Source organism: Schistocerca piceifrons, unplaced genomic scaffold, assembly GCF_021461385.2.
Source record: "Schistocerca piceifrons isolate TAMUIC-IGC-003096 unplaced genomic scaffold, iqSchPice1.1 HiC_scaffold_549, whole genome shotgun sequence".
Lineage (NCBI taxonomy): Eukaryota > Metazoa > Arthropoda > Insecta > Orthoptera > Acrididae > Schistocerca > Schistocerca piceifrons.
In genome coordinates this window covers 164277-185850 of record NW_025728787.1, presented here as the reverse complement: position 1 = coordinate 185850, position 21574 = coordinate 164277, and the positions used below count along the sequence as shown (strand labels likewise).

General features: G+C 43.6%; 1 non-coding gene across 1 annotated transcript; it reads right to left on the bottom strand.

Moving 5' to 3' along the window:
* Positions 1-1968: 1968 nt before the first annotated feature.
* Positions 1969-2043, bottom strand: Trnas-cga. The gene has a single exon. It is a non-coding gene; the product is annotated as a tRNA-Ser (tRNA).
* Between the last annotated feature and the right edge of the window lie 19531 nt (positions 2044-21574).

The window sequence follows — 21574 nt, the reverse complement described above, 5'->3', positions numbered from 1 at the left end:
CAGCTGTCATTTTTGGAAATATTTTTTACTTGTGGTCAGGGGCAACTTTAGATGATACACAGTCATCTGCAAAGTATGCTAAATGTTTTGTAGTTGGCATCAAGCAAGAAATGTCATGCTTCAAATTCTATGTAGAATTACGAACCGCACGAGTACGTGGAGAGAACCTCACTTGGCATTCACAGAATTTTTCACTGGTTCGGTATAATACCAGTGACGTCCCTGTATTCGCTCCGCTTTCACGCTAGTCTTTGTTACAATTCAGCACCTGTTGCTACTTAGTAGTCCCTATCTCTGAATCTTAGTACGGTACTTAAGAGTTTAAATTGTTCCCGTTGCCACGGCTCCATACCGCTCACCCTACCCGCCGTGCAAATAAAACAGCTACTTCGGCGGTTGCACCGCCAAAATACTGAAGATTATTATTTAATGAGGCCATAGAATGACAGTAGTATCCTCCTTTGTCAGGTTTCCTCGGCTCAAAGTGTTTCCACCGGCCCAACATTCTAAAGATCTGTGGTCGTGATACATGCTCAGAGAATAAATATTCATTATTTGTGATCATCGACTCGCTAGACTTTATCAATCAATCTCACAGATTGACTTAACCTCTCACAGCAAACTCTTACTTCGACATGACGAGTGCTAGAAACGCAGATGAAATTCAGATGCATATAAAATTCCTCAAAGCACTACCTCATAATATTCAGCTCTGTGTTAATATCAGTGTTCAGAAGTCATGTCACGGATTGCGCGGCCCCTCCCGCCGGAAGTTAGTCCTCCCTCGGTCTTGGGTGTTCCTGTTCTTAGCCTAAGTTAGTGTGAAAGTCTAGGGACCGATGACCTCAGCAGTTTGGTTCCTTAGGAATTCACATACATTTGAACATACCAGTGGTCAAATCAAAATCTGTTGGATTCAGAGATTTTGCTTACCCGCTTACTATGCAAGCCCATTGATCCGCATATACCCTGTTAGGGATGCACATTACCGTTCCGAATTTGCACCCTGGGCAACCTCCGTTTGTGATTAAAACAGAATTCACACGTTTTTAGCACCCCCGCCCCGCCCTATTACTATCGCTTCAGAGACAACAGCAGGTTACAAATTTATTTGAACTCCCAAAGGTGTCGTTCCCTACGCATTTATGTAGTAGATACAATTTTTCGCCCTTAAAACGCTATGTTCGAATTTTTTCTCTGGCGAACTACAGATTTTGAGTGACGTATACAGTGTTTTTCTGCACGTACAGAACTTAGTAGTCTGATTATAGCACTAGTATCTGTACAGCGTGGTAAACATCGCAGCACCGTTTTATTCATTGTGGAAATGGTAGAGATCAACCTCGAAACATGAAATTTACCAGGTAAAACCCTGATAAATAACTTCATTCAAAAGAATGGACTGTAACACAAGCTTCTGACGGGCAAAATTGATAATTAAGGTAACCAACGAAGGAAAGAAAAGGGACGAGTTCGTTGCAACAGGGTCAACAGCCGTGATAGTGACTAACTAAATGGTTTGCTGCAACTACGATTTCCATATTTTTACTTTGTATAACATCGTTTCGACTGTGTAGCAATTTTCAGGTTAAGTGTTCAACCCGTTGACTAATGAGTTTTTGGTCACTCACTTCCCGTGGAGAGTCCATTATCGGGCTTGAAAACTGTAGCTATCATATCTGGTACAGTACAGCCATTGGCACATAACTATGCCATTACTATTGGTCGTGTAACGTGGACAGCTGCCGAAGTATGTTCATCACTAACAAGTACTGAAAACTCCATCGGCTTCCACCTGTGCCATATTTTAGACTAGGGTTCCTTCACTATTTTGACCCCCGCAAAAAATTTCCGATACCAGTTTAACTAACAGTTACCCTTTTAGTAACATTTGCTTTTTGAGAATGAGATTTCCACTCTGCAGCGGAGTGTGCGCTGATATGAAACTTCCTGGCAGATTAAAACTGTGTGCCCGACCGAGACTCGAACTCGGGACCTTTGCCTTTCGCGGGCAAGTGCTCTACCAACTGAGCTACCGAAGCACGACTCACGCCCGGTACTCACAGCTTTACTTCTGCCAGTACCTCGTCTCCTACCTTCCAAACTTTACAGAAGCTCTCCTGCGAACCTTGCAGAACTAGCACTCCTGAAAGAAAGGATATTGCGGAGACATGGCTTAGCCACAGCCTGGGGGATGTTTCCAGAATGAGAAGAGCTTCTGTAAAGTTTGGAAGATAGGAGACGAGGTACTGGCAGAAGTAAAGCTGTGAGAACCGGGCGTGAGTCGTGCTTCGGTAGCTCAGTTGGTAGAGCACTTGCCCGCGAAAGGCAAAAGTCCCGAGTTCGAGTCTCGGTCGGGCACACAGTTTTAATCTGCCAGGAAGTTTCATTTGCTTTTTGCTTAAGGCCTTATTCCTGCAGCAATGCGGGGTCGGCCTTGTCACCATTGATTTGGCAGTGTTAGCTTGAGGGTGGCTGGATGCTGCTCCTGCCGCCACCCCGAACCCCCTGGGATGGAAATAGTGTACCCCAACTGTCTGCGTCTAGTGTAAGCTACGGAAAAGTGTGAACTTGTTACAAATGTCAGAGTCGTCACTGAAGCGGAAAGTGGGACCAGCCCGGTACTCACCAAGTGGGATGTGGAAACTGCCTAAAAACCAGATCCAGGCTGGCTGGCATACCGGCCCTAGTCTCCAATCCGCCGGGTGGTTTTTATCCGGGGCCGGTGCGCCTACCAGTGTCCAGGACGCAGCGCATTAGCGTTCTCTGCTACGCTGGCGGCTCTTCGCTTGGTAACACTGCCATCATTTGCAATGACCCGTCCATGTAGCATTAAGCTGTCCTGTGCAAGACGAGGCAGCTAACGTTGATGTGAACGTGGACACGGACACGAGAGAGAGAGAGAGAGAGAGAGAGAGAGAGAGAGAGAGAGGGGGGGGGGGGAGGGAGATGTCGGCACACGGGACGAACTGCTAATGTGATTTGTGTTCTCAGCACTTTCCAGCTGTCGTTGGCGGCTTTATTTGGCTCGCAAACAGTTCTTTTACGAAAATGGATGCGCGTGAAACAGCTGCGTTAACTCTGTCAGCGATTGTCGAAGAAAAGCGGAGAAAATTGAGACTAAGGTCCTTGACTTGTCGATGGCTTAAACAGCGAATTGCCGTTAGGGGATACGACATAATGCTGCACAACGATCAAAGACGAATACCAATAGAAGCAATTCGTTAACACTATGGAATTTTATTCACATCTTCGGTGTTGAGTATATTTTAGGTATAGTGTCAAACGTCAGTTTGCAGGTGCATAATATTCATATTATCGATGTTGCACTACACGCACCGACACCGAAATAACTTGCTTCTTCATACAAATTTCAAAATATACTCTCTTAATTCCATTCGAATGGAAGAAATTTTTTCGAAACTGCTAACAATCATTCGAAAAGATATTCACCGTAAAGACATTAACACGGCTAGTCCATAAACCCAAACTTCCACAAAAAGTTTCAGGATAGTAAAAATAAACTTATATTGCATAAATTCCCTACGTTCAGACAGACGGGCAATCATTAAGATTTCTGGCCACTGGGAAACTTTCCAGTCTTAAACCTTTGCAACAAGAATTGCAGCAAATATATTAATTTTAAATAACACCGATTTTTGAGATAAAAACCACTACCTTAAAGAAAACAAACGGCGAAAAAAGATTGGAACGTCATGGATGCGAACCTCTCTTCACCAATCAACATTTCACGACGCTACCAAATGCGCTACAGCTTCAACATACGTACCGCTGCTCACTATATGATATGCTGAACTGACAGAACTCACGGGATAGCGATATGTACATCTATAGATCGCGGTATATCGCCTATACACTGTGTAAAAGGTGAAGCTACCATTTGTATTTGGGTTATTCGTTTGAAAAGGTTTCCGACTCGACTATGACCGCACGACGGGAATTTAGACGTCGAACGCGAAATCTTAATTCGAGCTAGAGGCATGGGACATTGCATTTTGTAAATCAGGAAATTAAATATACGGAGACCCACAGCATCAAGACTGTGCCGACAATACAAGATTCAGGCATTACCTCTATGGACAACGCAGTGGCCGATGGCCTTTGATCAACCACTGAGAGCGTCAGTGCTAACAGACAAGTAACACTGCGTGAAATAACCGCAGAAATTAAAGTGTGACGTACGACAAACGTGTACATCAGGACAGTGCGGCGAAATGTGGCATCAATGGGTTATGGGAGAAGGCGACCGACGCGAGTGCCTTTGCAGCACGACTGTGTTGGCCACCAAATATTACTGCAGAAGTTGGACCATTATGGAGTAAGGGGAGTAGCTTACAATTGGTTCGCCTCTTACTTCAAGAACAGAAAGCAGAATACAATTCTCCGCAATATTGAGACTGGTAGTGATGTTCAGTCCCAATAGGGCACTGTTAAGGGGGGCGTTCCCCAAGGGTCGGTGCTGGGGCCACGGCTGTTTCTTATTTATATAAATGATACGCCTTCTAGTATTACAGGTGATAGAAAAATATTTGTTTGCTGATGACACTAGATTGGTAGTGAAGGATCTTGCGTGTAATATTGAAACAGTATCAAATAATGTAGTTCATGAAATAAGTTTGTGGCTTGTGGATGCTAAATCACAGTAAGACTCAGTTTTTACAGTTTCTAACTCACAATTCAACAAGAACCGATATTTTGATCAGACAGAATGGGCATATTATAAGCGAGACGGAACAGTTAAAGTTCCTAAGGGGTTCGGATAGATAGTAAGCTGTTGTGGAAAGCCCATGTCCAGGATCTTGTTCAGAAGCTAAATGCTGCTTTATTTACCATTAGAACAGTATCTGAAATAAGTGACACTTCAACACGAAAAGTAGCCTACTTAGCATATTTTCATACGCTTATGTCGTATGGTATTTTTGTGGTAATTCTGATTAGAAAAGGGTATTTTTGGCTAAAAACGGGCTGTTCGAGTTATGTGGTGTAAGTTAGAGAACCTCTTGTCGACCCCTATTCAACAGTCTGGGTATTCGGACATTGCCCTCACAGTATATATTTTCTTTAATGTCGTTTGTTAGCAATATTAGCCTATTCCCAAGAGTTAGCAGCTTTCACTCAGTTAATACTAGGCAGAAATCAAATCTGCGTGTGGAATGCACTTCCTTGAATTTTGTGCAGAAAGGAGTGCAGTATTCTGCTGCATCCATTTTCAATAAGCTACCACAAGAACTCAAATCTTTGCAGTAGCCCAAAGTCTTTTAAGTCTAAACTGAAGAGTTTCCTCATGGCTTACTCCTTCTATTCTGTCGAGGAGCTCCTGGAAGACCTAAAAAATTAAGCAAATTCCAGTGTTACATTGTTGATTTTCTTTATTTAAACTTACGACTTGTCACCTGAATGTTTTTTATATTTCATTTTATCTGTTTCTACTATCGTATTAAAGTTTCATGAATTGACTCGTTCCATGACCATGGAGACTTCTCCTTCATTTGGTCCCACGGAACAATAAATAAATAAATAAATAAATAAGTAAATGTTGCAGCGCCTCTCCTGGGGTGGTGACCATATCTGTTAGATCGTAGACGACTGGAAAAAGCGTGGCCTGGTAAGATGAATCCAGATTCTAGTTGGTAAGCGCTGGTGGTATCGTTAGTGTGGCACAGACCCCACCAAGCCGTGGACCCAAGTTGTCAACAACGCACTGTGCGGGCAGCTGGTGGCTGTAATGGTGCGGGCTGTGTTTACGTGGAATGTGCTGAATCCTGGTAGTGTTTCGCTACTCATAGACCATTTGCAGCCATGAACGAACTTCACGTTCCCAAACAGTGGAATGTTTACAGATGACGGTGCGCCATGTCACTGGGCCACAGTTACTGGCGATTGGTTTCAATATCATTCTGGATATGAATCGCATCGAATATTTGTGGAACATAATCGAGAGGTCAGTTCGTGCACAAAATGCTGCGCTGGCAACACTTCAGCTATTACGGATTGCTACAGAGGCAGAATAGCTCCATGTTTCTGCAGGGGATTTCAAACTGAGTCCATACCGAGTTGAGTTGGTCCACTGGGATCGGCAAATTGGGGATCCGACACGATGTTAAGAGGTATACATGGTCTTTTGTCACCTCATTGTACAGTGTCCAAAGATTGTATCTACAAATGGAGTCATTCTTCAGTTAATATGAAAATTGTGCCAAGTCATGCTTTTGATCATGTGGTCTTACCATGGCTTCGGTTTGCTTCCTTAGCACGCAAATTACAACATTAAAGCCATAAAATGCTGGTAGCCTTTACCTACTGACATGAAATTTCATTTCATTATAATAAACAGTAGCCAAAGCGACTCCCTTTCGACAGATCCTCAATTTGCCGATTCTTTGACACGGCTTATACTCATCTTGGGTACTCCACGATAGAAGAGAGCAACCAAATACGATGTTTAACGTCATACAATAGGGCGGCTTCTATGTTTCGCTGAGGACTTAAATGGATGTTGCATCTCATTGGTCATGTTCCTCTCCACGAGGCAATAGCGGACATAACGGATTCTTTCTTTACAACTCAGGGGGTTAGTGGTACCTGGAATTCAACTCTGTGCCGTCACCAGCTCGCCGGCGGCTTAGATGTCGTCCAAAATCCACGCTCAGACTGCCACGGTCTGACACAAATACTGGGCTGATCCCCCCACTTCTCGCGCCGGAAACACTTCACACAGAGTCAAAAACAGGATCACATGAAGTTTACACTCAATTCAAAACAGCACGAGCACGTGCTTTCCCTCCCACAAGTAACGGAGTCAGTGGCCAAAGGAAGGAAATCCCGCTGCAAGAGTGAATGAAACTAAAACTGCCGAAATTTTAGTACAGCTGAACCCGTATTTAAGACGAGATAGAATCTAAGAAAGGATTCCATAAGTTTGCTCCCATTCGATTCAGTATCCGATTACTCCACCCATGTAATCTCCAGCATCCTTCCGAACAACTAAGTTTCAAAAGCTTCTCTTGGAACTGCTTATCGTCGGTTCCACTTCGGAGCAAGGCTACTCACGACATACTTTCCAACCGAAACATCCAAATTCGGTAGTAACATGTGTCTTTCAGAAAGGCTTTTCTTGCTGTTGCCTGTCTGATGACCATACTAGAGAGGCTACAAAATGCAGTTGTTTCACTGACTAAATAGTGAAAACTCGCCTACTTAGTCACTTTCTAGTCTAATTCCTCAGCACCATCGGATTTATTTTGATTACATTCAAATACCCTTGTTCCACTTTCGTCGACATTCATCACAAGTTTCAATGCACTAACCATTCCATTCGCCTACTCAAACACCCCCATTGCATCCTCAATCATTTAAATTTGTATTTGTTTCTCTCTTGTCTTTCTAAATTTCGCAACGGTCATCTTCACAGCTTGCCCGATATACGGACATCGTGGATCGGGTACATATTCGCTTCTCTCTTTACCCTTAAAATTGGACTCTGGTTTCTGTAATAGTAGTAGAGAACTTTCCTGTGTTCTGATAATACCACCTTCAAATCCACGCGGAATCTTAACATTGGATAGCATATTACTGTATCACACTGCATGCGGAGTAATACTTGAGACTGGTAGTTAACGTCAGCACTGTCAGCATGCATGCTTATTTTAATTACTCTTATCACAGTGTAAACCAAAGTATCAATGAGAGTATGCAGACCACGACACAAGGCGAGACACGGAAACATCCCGCAGGCAAGCTAATTTGTCTTCCATACGATAAACAGTGTAGCGGCACGATATAATTATGTATTGTAGTAGCTTCGTGAGTTAATGTTTTTCTGTTGAGTTTAAATAAACGTTCTGGTTGATGTGAAAGGAGGCGGTGAGTCTTATTGGTTGGAACTACACCAAACAAATCTCACATTGCGTGTTGGTGACAATCGTTAGCGCAATGCCTATATTACGTTAACATGGGGTGAAGGACATCATCGTGCTCCGGGACTCGAATGGTCTAAGTAAACTGCAGTGGAGCTCAGACCAAGGTATAGAAAGGTGAAACGCTTAACTGTTCAGTAATTCAGCTACAACAAAAAGCGGACAAGCTTGCAACAAAGCAACACAACCCACTTTTACCCAGGCCGAACTGTTTCTAATAATCTATACTTCAGACTCCTCCGTTTCGTGGGGAAGTACTGTACCCACTCTGGCACAGTTCGTCTGTCGGGAAGTTTCAATGTACACCGCATTTGCATTAGTATGTTACTCATCAGTAGAAAACAGCCGTACTCTGTGGTACAGGGTACGACTGCCTATTTTCCTACTTGCTATGCTGCAGACTGCCTATTTTCCTACTTGCTATGCTGCAGACTGCCTATTTTCCTACTTGCTATGCTGCAGACTGCCTATTTTCCTACTTGCTATGCTGCAGACTGCCTATTTTCCTACTTGCTATGCTGCAGACTGCCTATTTTCCTACTTGCTATGCTGCAGACTGCCTATTTTCCTACTTGCTATGCTGCAGACTGCCTATTTTCCTACTTGCTATGCTGCAGACTGCCTATTTTCCTACTTGCTATGCTGCAGACTGCCTATTTTCCTACTTGCTATGCTGCAGACTGCCTATTTTCCTACTTGCTATGCTGCAGACTGCCTATTTTCCTACTTGCTATGCTGCAGACTGCCTATTTTCCTACTTGCTATGCTGCAGACTGCCTATTTTCCTACTTGCTATGCTGCAGACTGCCTATTTTCCTACTTGCTATGCTGCAGACTGCCTATTTTCCTACTTGCTATGCTGCAGACTGCCTATTTTCCTACTTGCTATGCTGCAGACTGCCTATTTTCCTACTTGCTATGCTGCAGACTGCCTATTTTCCTACTTGCTATGCTGCAGACTGCCTATTTTCCTACTTGCTATGCTGCAGACTGCCTATTTTCCTACTTGCTATGCTGCAGACTGCCTATTTTCCTACTTGCTATGCTGCAGACTGCCTATTTTCCTACTTGCTATGCTGCAGACTGCCTATTTTCCTACTTGCTATGCTGCAGACTGCCTATTTTCCTACTTGCTATGCTGCAGACTGCCTATTTTCCTACTTGCTATGCTGCAGACTGCCTATTTTCCTACTTGCTATGCTGCAGACTGCCTATTTTCCTACTTGCTATGCTGCAGACTGCCTATTTTCCTACTTGCTATGCTGCAGACTGCCTATTTTCCTACTTGCTATGCTGCAGACAGCTTCGTTTCTATACTAGATAAGTTTTCAGGACACTCATTACAACCACTCAGGACGCTCGTTGGTTACGGTACGCTGCAGAGACACTTCGGCTACGATTTTGATTTGAAACTGTTGCCAGGATCTTCAGCCGCGAACGAAACACCATGATGTCAGTGTTTCGTGGAAGATACGAAGAAAGGAAAAAGAACTGAATGACGTCACTGCGCAGCGGCTTGTGTTCGCGTATAGTATTAAAAGGCTTGCTACCCAAAACTATATCTAGGCTAGGATCAAAGTCAGTTAACACGGTTCTCAGTAAAGGTATTGAACATAGTAGTGCTATAATAAATACTCCTGAAATTCAGTTAATTGTCAGTATCGGCAGAAAGAACATGAATCACTGTGCGAACTCGTTGAGAGAGAAAACGCGGGCGCGGGCGCGCGCGCGCGCGCGCACACACACACACACACACACACACACACACACACACACACACACACACACCTGCGTTCTCTCTATCGAAGCGTCGATTTGCCGCTTTTGTTGTAGAAAGGAAAAAAGTCCAAATACTGATACGATTGACCTAGGTGAGAAAAAACGCTTCGGCAAAACGCTCATACTAATTCGTGCCATATACTATTTTGAGTTTCCACGTAAATTGTCTTGAAGTCATTAAAGAAGTGAAACAAACCATGGTACAACCGAGCTAAACTGGCTCAGTGTGTGCCTCTAAGAATCATTTTGACACAAACTAGAATAGAAAATAGTGTACTATAAACGGTAAAAGAAAGTGACGTTAAACAGTATATGAATATAGTTACAAAACTTACATTCACATTGAAAACAGATAAGTAAATATAACAATACATACTGCATATTTGGTTCATTTTAGTTCTAACAGTCTTCTGAAAGCATGGAAGTTCCTTAAAATAGTTGGTTTGCGTTACGATCATCGTTCCTGTTAATTGCAATAAATGAATTGCACACACAGAACAATGCTTTGCAGTTACATACGAAGACACGCATTCCAATTTAGTTTTGTTCTTTCGTTCTGTTCTTCAATCAGGCAGTAGCGGCCGATCGAGACAAGGAAGTAACCGCTTTTGTGTCATCTGAGTTCCTAACTAGGTGCGAATTTTATTATATCATCTGTGCGCCTTAATAGTTTGGTTTCTTGAGTTTCTGCGTGTAAATTTAATATCTAATAGCCACAGTTCTCGCATTTTTCCTTTGCGTCGGAAAGTAAAAGTAAACAGATTTTGTGGCATATTAAAAGTTCCTAATCAGGGGCAAATTGTTTAGTTTCCGAAGAGTGCTTCGGTACTTAGGTTTTCGAATATCTGCGTATTACTAGACACAGTTCGTGCGTTTCCGTCAGGGTCTAGAGTTGCGCAGCGCGTGCCGATAGTCCGTTTATCTGCATAGTTTAGTTTTCCACGGTCTTTGATATGGACAGGGACTGCGATTGTTGTGTGCGGTTGCGAGGCGAGTTGGTGACGTTTCGCTCTCAGCTTCAGGCTGTGATGGCTTCGGTTACACAGCTTGAAGCTGCAGTGGATGGGCACCACTGTTGTGGGCCGGCCGTAGGGATCCAACGGACGTCCAGATCCTCCCCGGTGGCCAACCCGGTTACTGCTCACACTGACGCTGACCCCTCACCTGTGGACGAGTGGGAGGTCGCCCCGGGGCGGAGCAGGCGGCGGAAGATTTCCCAGGCAGCCGCACGTAATGCCTCCACGGTTCGTCTGACAAACAGGTTCTAGGCGCTGTCTGTGGCTGACACTGTCGCTGAGCCAGATACTGTCGCCTGTAATGTTTCAGAGGAAATCTCTCAGCCTGCAAGATTGGGGCAATTAGAGTGTGGGATTATTGGTAGCTGGGAGCTCCAACGTTAGTCGCGTTATGGGCCCCCTCAGGGACTTTGCTGACAAGAAGGGGAAGAAAACTAATGTGCACTGTGTGTGCATACTGGGTGGAATCATTCCAGATGTGGAAAGGGTCCTCCCGGATGCCATGAAGAGCACAGGATGTAGAAGGTGGTTGCTCACGTCGGTACCAATGATGTGTGTCACTTTGGATCAGAAGAGATTCCATCTGACTTAGAGTGGCTAACAGAAGTGGTAAAGGCTGCCAGGCTTCCTTGAAGATGAAAGCAGAACTGACCATCTGCAGCATAGTCGACAGGACCGATTGCGGACCTATGGTACAGAGCCGAGTGGAGGGTCTGAATCAGAGGCTCAGACGGTTCTGCGACCGTGTAGGTTGCAGACTCCTCGACTTGAGCCAAAGTGTGGTTGGGTTTCGGGTTTCACTGAACAGGTCAGGTGCCCACTATACGCAGGAAGTCGCTACACGGGTAGCAGGGGCTGTGTGGCGTGGACTGGGCGGTTTCTTTAAGTTAGAGGGTCTCTGGAAAACACAAGAAAGGCCTCAGTCACAAAGGGTGCAGGCTGAACAAAGATAGAACGTAGATAAGGAAACCATTTGTTTTAACAGTTGTAAATTGTCGTAGATGTGTTCGGAAAGTACCAGAGCTCCAAGCGCTAATAGAAAGGATTGATGCTCAAATCCTTACAGGCACTGAAAGCTGGCTAAAGCCGGATATAAGCTCAGCCGAAATTTTTGCGAAGAACCTAACGGTGTTCTGAAAGGATAGGCTAAACACAGTTGGCGGTGGCGTGTTGGTTGCTGTTAGAAGTAGTTTAACTTGTCGCGAAATTAGAGTAGATATAGGATCCTTTTACCGTCCTCCCAATTCAGATGATACTTGCTGAAAGGTTCAAAGAAAACTTGAGTTTGATTTCAAACACGTACCCGACTGATATAATTGGTGGTGACTTTATATTACCTTGGTTATGTTGCCGAAAATACATGTTTAATTCCGGAAGTACGCATAAAATACCATCCGAAATTGAGAGAAACGCATTCTCTGAAAATTATTTCGAGCAGTTAGTTCATGAGCCCACGCGAATAGTAACCGGTTGTGAAAACACACATCACTTAGCAACAAATGATCCTGACTTAATAACGAGCAACAAAAACGATACAAAAATTAGTGAACACAGGGCTGTCGTAGTGACGTTGAATACTATAATCCCCAAATCCCCGAAAAATATGCGAAAAACGTACCTATTCAAGAAAGCCGATGAAAATTCACTTTACACCTTCCTGAGAGAATTCCCACTCATTCCAAATTAGTGTCGACCAGATGCGACTTAAATTAAAAAGCATAGTATCGCCAGCAATTTATTTATACCAAATAAATTAATAAAGGATGGAGCTGAACCTCCTTGGTACACAAAATGGGTTAGAACACCGTTGCAGAAACAGCGAAACAAACGTGCCAAATTTAAACAGACGCAAAATGCCCAAGATTGGCTATCTTTTACAGAAGCTCGAAATTTAGCGCGGACTTAAACGTTAGATGCTAATGTTTCCAAAACTAAACTGTCTCGAGACCTGGCGGAAATCTAGAGAGATTCTGGTCGTATGTGAAGTACGTTAGCGGCAAGAAACAATCAATGCCTTCTCTGCGCGTTAGCAATGGAGATACTATCGAAGACAGTGCTTCATAAGCAGAGTTTCTAAACACAGCCTTCCGAAATGCCTTCACGAAAGAAGACGAAGTAATTATTCCAGAATTCGAATCGAGAACAGTTGCCAACGTGAGTAGCGTAGAAGTAAATATCCTCGGAGTAGTGAAGCAACTCAAATCACTTAATAAAAGCAAGTCGTCTGGTCCACACTGTATACCAATTAGGCTCCTTTCGGAGTATGCTGATTTATTAGCTTCATACTTAATAATCATACACGACAGTTTGCTCGACGAAGGATCCGTACTCAGACTGGAAACTCCCACAGGTCGCACCAATAGTCAAGAACGGTGGGAGTAATCCACTAAATTACAGGCCCATATCTTTAACGTCGATATGCTGCAGGATTTTAGAACACACATTGTGTTAGACACACGTCTATTGACGCAGCCAACATGGGTTTAGAAAACATCGTTCCTGTGAAACACAGCTAGCTCTTTATTCACATGAAGTGCTGAGTGCTATTTGAAAGGGATTTCAGATCGATTCCGTATTCCTGGATTTCCGGAAGGCTTCTGACACTACCACACAAGCAACTTGGAGTGAAATTGCGTGCTTTCGGAATATTGTCTGTTACGTGACTGGATTTGTGATTTCCTGTCAGAGGGGCCACAGTTTGTAGTAACTGACGGATAGTCATAGAGTAAAACAGAAGCGCTTTCTGGCGTTCCCCAAGGTAGTGTTATAGGCCCTTTGCTTGTTCCTTACCTATATAAACGATTTGGGAGACAATCTGAGCAGCCATCTTAGGTTGCTTGTAGATGACGCTGTCGTTTATCGACTAATAGTTATCTGAAGATAAAAACAAATTGTAAAAGATTTAGAAAAGATATCTGAATGGTGCGAAAATTGGCAGTTGACCCTAAATAACGAAAAGTATGAGGTCTTCCTCATGAGCGCTAAAAGGAACTCGTTAAACTTCTTTTGCACGATAAATCAGTCTAATCTAAAAGCAGTAAATTCAACTAAATACCTAGGTATCACAATTACGAATAACTTCAATTGGAAGAAACACACAGAAAATGTTGTGGGGAAGGCTAACCAAAGACTACGGTTTATTGACAGGACATTTAGAAAATGTAACAGATCTACTAAGAAGACTGCCTACAATAAGCTTGTCCGTCTTTTAGAATATTGCTGCGCGGTGTGGGATGCTTACCACATAGGACTGAGGGAATACATCAAAAAAGTTCAAAGAAAGGCAGCACGTTTTGTATTATTGCGAAGTATGGGAGAGTGTGTCACAAATGATACAGGATTTGGGCTGGACATCATTAAAAGAAAGGCGTTTTTCGTTGCTACGGAATCTTCTCACGAAATTCCAATCACCAAATTTCTCCCCCCGAATGCGAAAATATTTTGTTGACACCGACCTACATAGGAACGATCACCACGATAAAAGAAGGGAAATAAGAGCTCGTACGGAAAGATATAGGTGTTAATTGTTTCCACGCGCTATACGAGATTGGAATAATGGAGCATTGTGAAAGTGGTTCGATAAACTCTCTGCCAGGCACTTAAATGTGATTGGCAGAGTACGCATGTAAATGTAGATGTAGGCGGGGTGGAGGACAGCTACCTATGTTTAATGACCTGATGCAGACGCGGCTTTGACAAATTCATCCACCTACGAAGTGGTTCTGAAAAAGGTTTGCATCTCGGAAGCTAATCAGATGCATAGAATGAACTGAAAGGAGTTGCACAAGAGCCAGGCCGATGTATTTGAGGGGGAGTTTATCAGCTCCCTTCGCCACATGGAAAGTGTCAGCAAGAATGTCAACGGAGCTCTCTGGTTTTTGGGGCATTTGAGCCCCGGTTAGGCTGCAGATAAACGGTCCACTCCGCTGTTATCTACGTGTGTGTGTGTGTGTGTGTGTTTTTTTCGTTTTTGTTTGTTTTAAAAGACATTTACGTTTCTCTTTCTTTTACAGGTAGGTGTTGTAGCTGGTGTCCTAGACTGTCCTGCCTTCCATGTCAGAGAGTGAACTGGTAAGATTCGGGGTACTGAGCATTCGATTTCCATTCGATCGTATATCACTAGGAAATTTTACATAAAAATTGAGTATGCGATAACAGAAAACATATTGGCCACTAATGATGAACAGAAAGATTGAAATGACTATCGGTCACAAAGTAACGCTAGAAAGTCGTGAACTCTAAATAAGTTCTTCACGTTCCTATGCAACATGTTACCTAATAAAACAATTAGTTCCTCAAATGTATGCAGTTGTGCCAGGTTTTCGGGAGCGTCTTGATTCATTGATGCCAGGTCTTACGATTCGTGAGCTTAGTTGTTCCAATACATAGAAAACCGTCTGAATGACAGTTTCTTGCGCTAACGACATATCGTCTTCAGGTATGGGGCCGCAAGACGCAGAAGTAAGACCCAGACGATGTTTTCTCATTTGTTTCTAGTCTAGATGCTTGACAAAAAATTACGCTAGAGCACCGTATAATTGACTGAACTCAATGTAAAAGGATGGTGTATTTGGGATGTTGGTACAACAAATTTTCTGTTCCCCCATAGCCTGTTGCAAACAGGTCGGTCGCTGCTATGCGGTTCCTCCGTTGTTGCCGACTTACGTATTCGACGTATGTCGTCCTGAAACTGCCGGTAGAGGTATGGGACTACTAATAAAATTAAATGGATTTTAGAAAAGCTTAGTAGCACCTTTTGGTTTGAGACTACTAGCTTTTCCAAAATCCAGTCAATTTTATTTGGCCGAACACTTCTTCACTGCACGTTTTTCCGCTTAACACCAAATCCACAATAGTCGACAATATAGTAAACTGTGTATCATTCAGATGCAGTTCTAAAGATAAAGATTGTAGTCAGATGCTGCACTTCCCAGTATTTACATTTTGAAGTTGGAATAAATAAAACGAAGCGAAAGCACTTCGTACATTCTTCATGCAGTTAGTCGTAAACTGTATTTTCAAACTAAGATGTTTGTTGATTCTCATACTACGTGGTTTTCATGTGAAGAAATGTTTCATACTTAAACACATTTCACGTGCGGACCTATTGCGATGCAAAAAAATAGTGAAATTTGTAGTCTTTACATATTGGCACCAATAAATTAACAATGTTATTTAGACTTCCATTGTGATGGAAAAACACCGCTGGCTGTAGTCACTTCATGGCCGGTTCCACGCAAGTTTAGGCGCATCCTCAGGTCGTACAGATCGTTTCTTCAACGTTATATTTGGTTGTTCTGAAGCCTCTCCCCGTCCGTGATAAATTAAAACCTGCTAGAAGCGTTTGTCAAATTGATAAAGTGTTCCATGTTACCGGCTAGAGGCAATGAACGCACGGTCATAAGGAACACTGAACTACTGTCTTTCGGCCTTACTGTACTTCTGTCATATTTTTATGAACTTTCTACAGCCAGACAGCTGTTCCTGCCTTCGTGTAGAAAATGTGGGCATTTGGCTGCGGTTGACCGTAATTCAAAATATTTATGTTGGTTTTAAAAGCCAGTGTCTGAACTCCCCGTTAAGTAGCACTTCCGAATAAGACGAAGGGTTTGGTATTCCGAAAGTAAAAAGTATTTCTCATAGTTCGCAGCGTATTACCCTCTCCACGTCTTCCTGGTAGTAATTGGGAACTTAATCAATGTTGTTAATTGATTCATACCAAAATGGAAGTTTCCTCTTTTCGTACTTTCGGGGAATCAATATGAAACACTTTAAAAATGCGTCAAATGGGTCAAAGCAAAACGTAATTCATATTCTATGCGCTGCTGAATAAGTTTCTGAAAGATACAATCTACCTGTCCTTGAAGTTAATTACATTTTAAACGCGAGATCGAAATTTCGGCACTTACACAATTTTCAAGTGTTTCTGCTAAGTAATCACTACTGTAAAAAGTTTCATAACATGCAATATTGGAAACAATACACACATTTAAGTACTTCAAACATTTCAGCAATCGTGATAATCTCATACATATGAAACTATCAGCTTTGATTGCGGTAATGGAACCAACCTTCACCTAGGTTTCAGCCCAAGTAATTGAGCCTTCTTCAGAAGATAAGCCTGTTTCTATAATATGTCCACGAGGGCATGGTCTAGAAATAAAACTAAAACAGCCTGAATAGGCGTAGTCACACTTTAAAAATGCGGTACATAAGTACTAAGTCAACACCAAGACTTAAACTCCGGCGTGCGCCTCGTCTCCATGGACGCCGTGCAGAGGGCCTCGGAGCTCACGTGAAACAAAGTAGGACTGGATAATGCGCTGCAAATCGACATGGCGGGGAACATTGCGCATGTCTGAGACTATGACTGTCAAAGATAAGACGAACGCCGTTATCTTAAAACAACTTGTAGAACAGTTGAAACTGTTACATTTAAGTCAAAAACAGGTGCAGAGGCTTTGTTTCAAACTATGCATGGATTTATGAGTGCGAACGCACTACCCCGACTAACACTATTACGATATATCGGCCCTTTCACAACGAACGCTGCATAACGCAACCATCGTTAATAATGAAAGATTACATAAAACAGCGAAACTGTAGTATGAAAACGCCAAAATGCAATAATTTCGGATAACCTGTACACAGATGGTCGAGTAGGTGTTTGTCAGTTGACGTAGATATGCTTGTTATTGCTGACATGCACTGAACGAAGAATATTAATAAGATTAATTTTTATCTCATTACTAAAAAAGAGTGAATGAACGCCCTTTCATCGTCCTTATACTGTATCGACCTACAGAGGTCAATTTCATTACGTGCTACAAAAGAAAAGTATCGCCTATTACATTAAGTGCTATTGTTAGAGATATGACAAAACTTGTGATTCTTGAGTTTCTCCTGGCGTATTTGATAATCAAAATATCCACGGGTGTACTTCCGGTCTACAGTGTCCAACGGGCACAATATTTCGGCGATCATACATGTCGCCATCATCAGGTGAACTGACGGACTGAGCTCCTGTGAACGTGCCGGCACGGAGATCCGTACGCTATGACTGCTCAGAGGGAACGGGGTTCGGTCGCGGCGGCAGCTGATTTAAATACCCTCCGCCCGCGGCACGCTCCTTCCGCCGTCCGCGCCCCGCGCCACGGTCGCGCGGTGGAACAGATTGCGACGTTGTCTGAGATGACATCGGTGTGATGGCTCTGTCCGCCGTGGTCGTCACAACTATACGTTTGCTCGATTTACTCTTGATTAACCCAATCGCTGGTTCCCAAGCCTCGCTAAGATTATAGCCAGACACGGTTTATGAGGTCGTCATTGGTGCGAATTTCGATGGCCTCTCTAACAACGCTGTCCCGGTATCTCGACGTCTGTACCAGAATCCTCGTGCGTTCATACTCCATAGCGTGATTTTTCCGACAAACAATGTTCAGCGACCGCCGACTTGACCAGATACATCAGTCGGGTGTGCCTCTGGTGTTCACGGCATCGATCCTCGACAGTACGCATCGTCTGACCAATATACACCTTGCCACATTGACACGGAATCTGGTACACGCCGGCCTTCCTTAAACCGAGGTCATCTTTGGCGCTCCCCACCAGTGCACGAGTTTTATTCGGAGGACAAAAAACAGTTCCGACCCGGTGTTTCTTCAAAATGCGTGCGATTTTCCCCGAGAGTGCGCCTGCATATGGGATAAACGCAGTGCCTACTTCCTCCCTCGTGATTTCATCCATCTCCACAGGTTGTGCTGTAGTGGTTGGGCGGAGAGCACGTTGTATCTGCCACTCTGAGTACCCATTTTTTCGAAGTACAGTTCTCAGATGTTCTGATTCCTGGGGTAGACTATCTGCGTCAGACAATGCGCGCTCTATGTACTAGTTTTAAGTACCCCATTCCTCTGTGAAGGGTGGTCGCAGTTGTCTACGTGCAAATACAGATCAGTGTGCGTTGTCTTCCGATACACCCCATGACCTAGGGTGCCGTCGGCCCTTCTCTTGACCAAGATGTCAAGGAAAGGTAATTTACCCTCCATTTCAGTCTCCAAAGTGAATTTGATGTTGGGGTGTACTGAGTTTAGATGTGTAGGGGAGTCAAGCAGTTTATCCATACCATGTGGCCAGATGAAAAACGTGTCATCCACGTAACGGAAAAAGCAAGGTTTCCATTCGGATAACGACAGGGGCTTCCTCCTCGAAGTTCTCCATGTACAAATTCGCTACCACCGGTGAGAGTGGGGTACCCATGGCGAATTTCTCCGTTTGTTCGTAGTATTCTCCATTAAAAAGAAAATACGTGGAAGTCAAGACATGCTTAAAAAGTTCAGTGGTCTTCTCGTAAAACTTCTGACTAATCAATTATAGTAACGCTCAAGGATACCCTCGTAAACAAGGAAACGTCAAAACTCACCATGATATGACTCATCCAACCTGAAACTATCAGGGCGTTCAACAAAATCCACGGAATTACGGACATGATAAGGGCATTTACCCACATAAGGACTTCATATTCCCGTCAGGTATTCGGCCAACATACATGTAGGTGCCCTGATGTTGCTGACAATGGGGCGAAATAGTACCCCCTCTTTGTGAACCTACGGGAGTCCATGTAGTCTAGGCGGTACCGGACCTTGGGGTAACAATTTCTTAGCGTCACCCTCCGGTAAATCTGCGTCCTTAAGAAGCGACCTCTCCTTGTTCTCCACCTTCTTTGTAGGGTCAACGCTGATCTTCCGGTAGGAATCGTCATTTAGCAGGCTTTGCATCTTATCAGTGTAGTACTTATGGGAGACAACAACTGTAGCATTGCCTTTGTCAGCCGGTAAGACAATTTCAGAGCGCTTCCTCAAATCACGACTGGCCGCCCTCTCTTTACCGGTAATATTTTACTTAATCGGCTCGAATTTCGTCAACTCACGACAAGTTTCAGAACGTATTGCCTCAGCTGATTCAGGCGGAAGTCGAGCTGAAACATGTTCAACAGCACTAACAATTTCTGCGACCGGAGTGAACTTGGGGGGTGGGAGCGAAGTTCAGACCATTCTGCAAAACAGAGACTGCATCAGCACTCAACACCATGCCACTCAAATTGATGAGTCTCGCAAGGAACCTGCAGAGATGGTTTCTAAAGGAGACGTGAGAACGTAACTGTTCGACGTCCCGTTGCCGCCTTATGGGCGGAATCAGCTGCAACCCAGGTGACACCATCAATCCAATCCCAGGAGAAAGAAGTGAAATTACTAGCTGGTTGCAAATGTAGTTAGAGTAATTCCTGTGGCAAACTCAAGGCTCAGCGGGTGAATTGCACTCTCACGTACCAATGCGATGCTGGCTCGTTTCTTGATTCTCTTAGCTGCTGCAGAATCGATGTGATGCATAAACTTAGCAAAATTTGGAACAACATTCTCGGAACGACATCTCATTACAAACTCAAGAGTACATAGCAAACGACATGTACGGAAGCGCAACTTTTCTAATTTCTTCATGCTGCGGCACATCTGCTCCCCGTAAAGGTATGTGATGCGATTCTTGAGTTTCTCTCGGCGAATTTGATAACCAAAAAAAAACGTTCACAGGAGCTCAGTCCGTCAGTTCACCGGATGGCGACATGTATGATCGCCGAAATATTGTGCCCGTTGGACACTGTAGACCGGAAGTACACGCGTGGATATTTTGATTATGTAATGCCTTCGATAGCAGGACAGAGTGGACAAGGTTGCGGAAAGGGTCCAAAATGAGTTTGTCAGTTGCACGCAACATACAAACTTTATTTATTAACGCACAATTCTGATTATCAAATAAGCCGGGACACCTTCGGTCTTGTTCCTGTGATGCCAGTCATGGCACTAGTGGCACCCTGTCGAGGTACCGCTAATTCGAAAGCTGTATCTACCATGACGCTTGCAGCATTGACTACATTCATACTAAAACGGGAATGTATATATAAATTAATGCAAAAAACCACTGCCAGCTGATGGGAAGGTATCCTATGTTTAACAATAAATGATGTAAATGTGTTGGTTGTCATTTCTTGAGCTGTCATCGACCCCTTAGGCCTTGTTCCTGTGATGCCAGTCATGGCACTAGTGGCACCCTGTCGAGGTATCGCTAATTCGAAAGCTGTATCTACCATGACGCTTGCAGCATTGACTACATTCATACTAAAACGTGAATGTATATAAAAATGATAGCAAAAAACCACTGCCAGCTGATGGGAAGGTATCCTATGTTTAACAATAAATGATGTAAATGTGTGGGTTGTCAATTCATGAGCTGTCATCGACCCCTTAGGCCTTGTTCTTGTGATGCCAGTCATGGCACTAGTTGCACCCTGTCGAGGTATCGCTAATTCGAAAGCTGTATCTACCATGACGCTTGCAGCATTGACCACATTCATACTAAAACGTGAATGTATATAAAAATAATAGCAAAAAACCACTGCCAGCTGATGGGAAGGTATCCTATGTTTAACAATAAATGATGTAAATGTGTGGGTTGTCGTCATTTCTTGAGCTGTCGTTGACCCCTTAGGCCTTCTTCCTGTGATGCCAGTCATGGCACTAGTGGCACCCTGTCGAGGTATCGCTAATTCGAAAGCTGTATCTACCATGACGCTTGCACCATTGACTACATTCATACTAAAACGGGAATGTATATAAAAATTATAGCAAAAAACCACTGCCAGCTGATGGGAAGGTATCCTATGTTTAACAATAAATGATGTAAATGTGTGGGTTGTCAATTCATGAGCTGTCATCGACCCCTTAGGCCTTGTTCTTGTGATGCCAGTCATGGCACTAGTTGCACCCTGTCGAGGTATCGCTAATTCGAAAG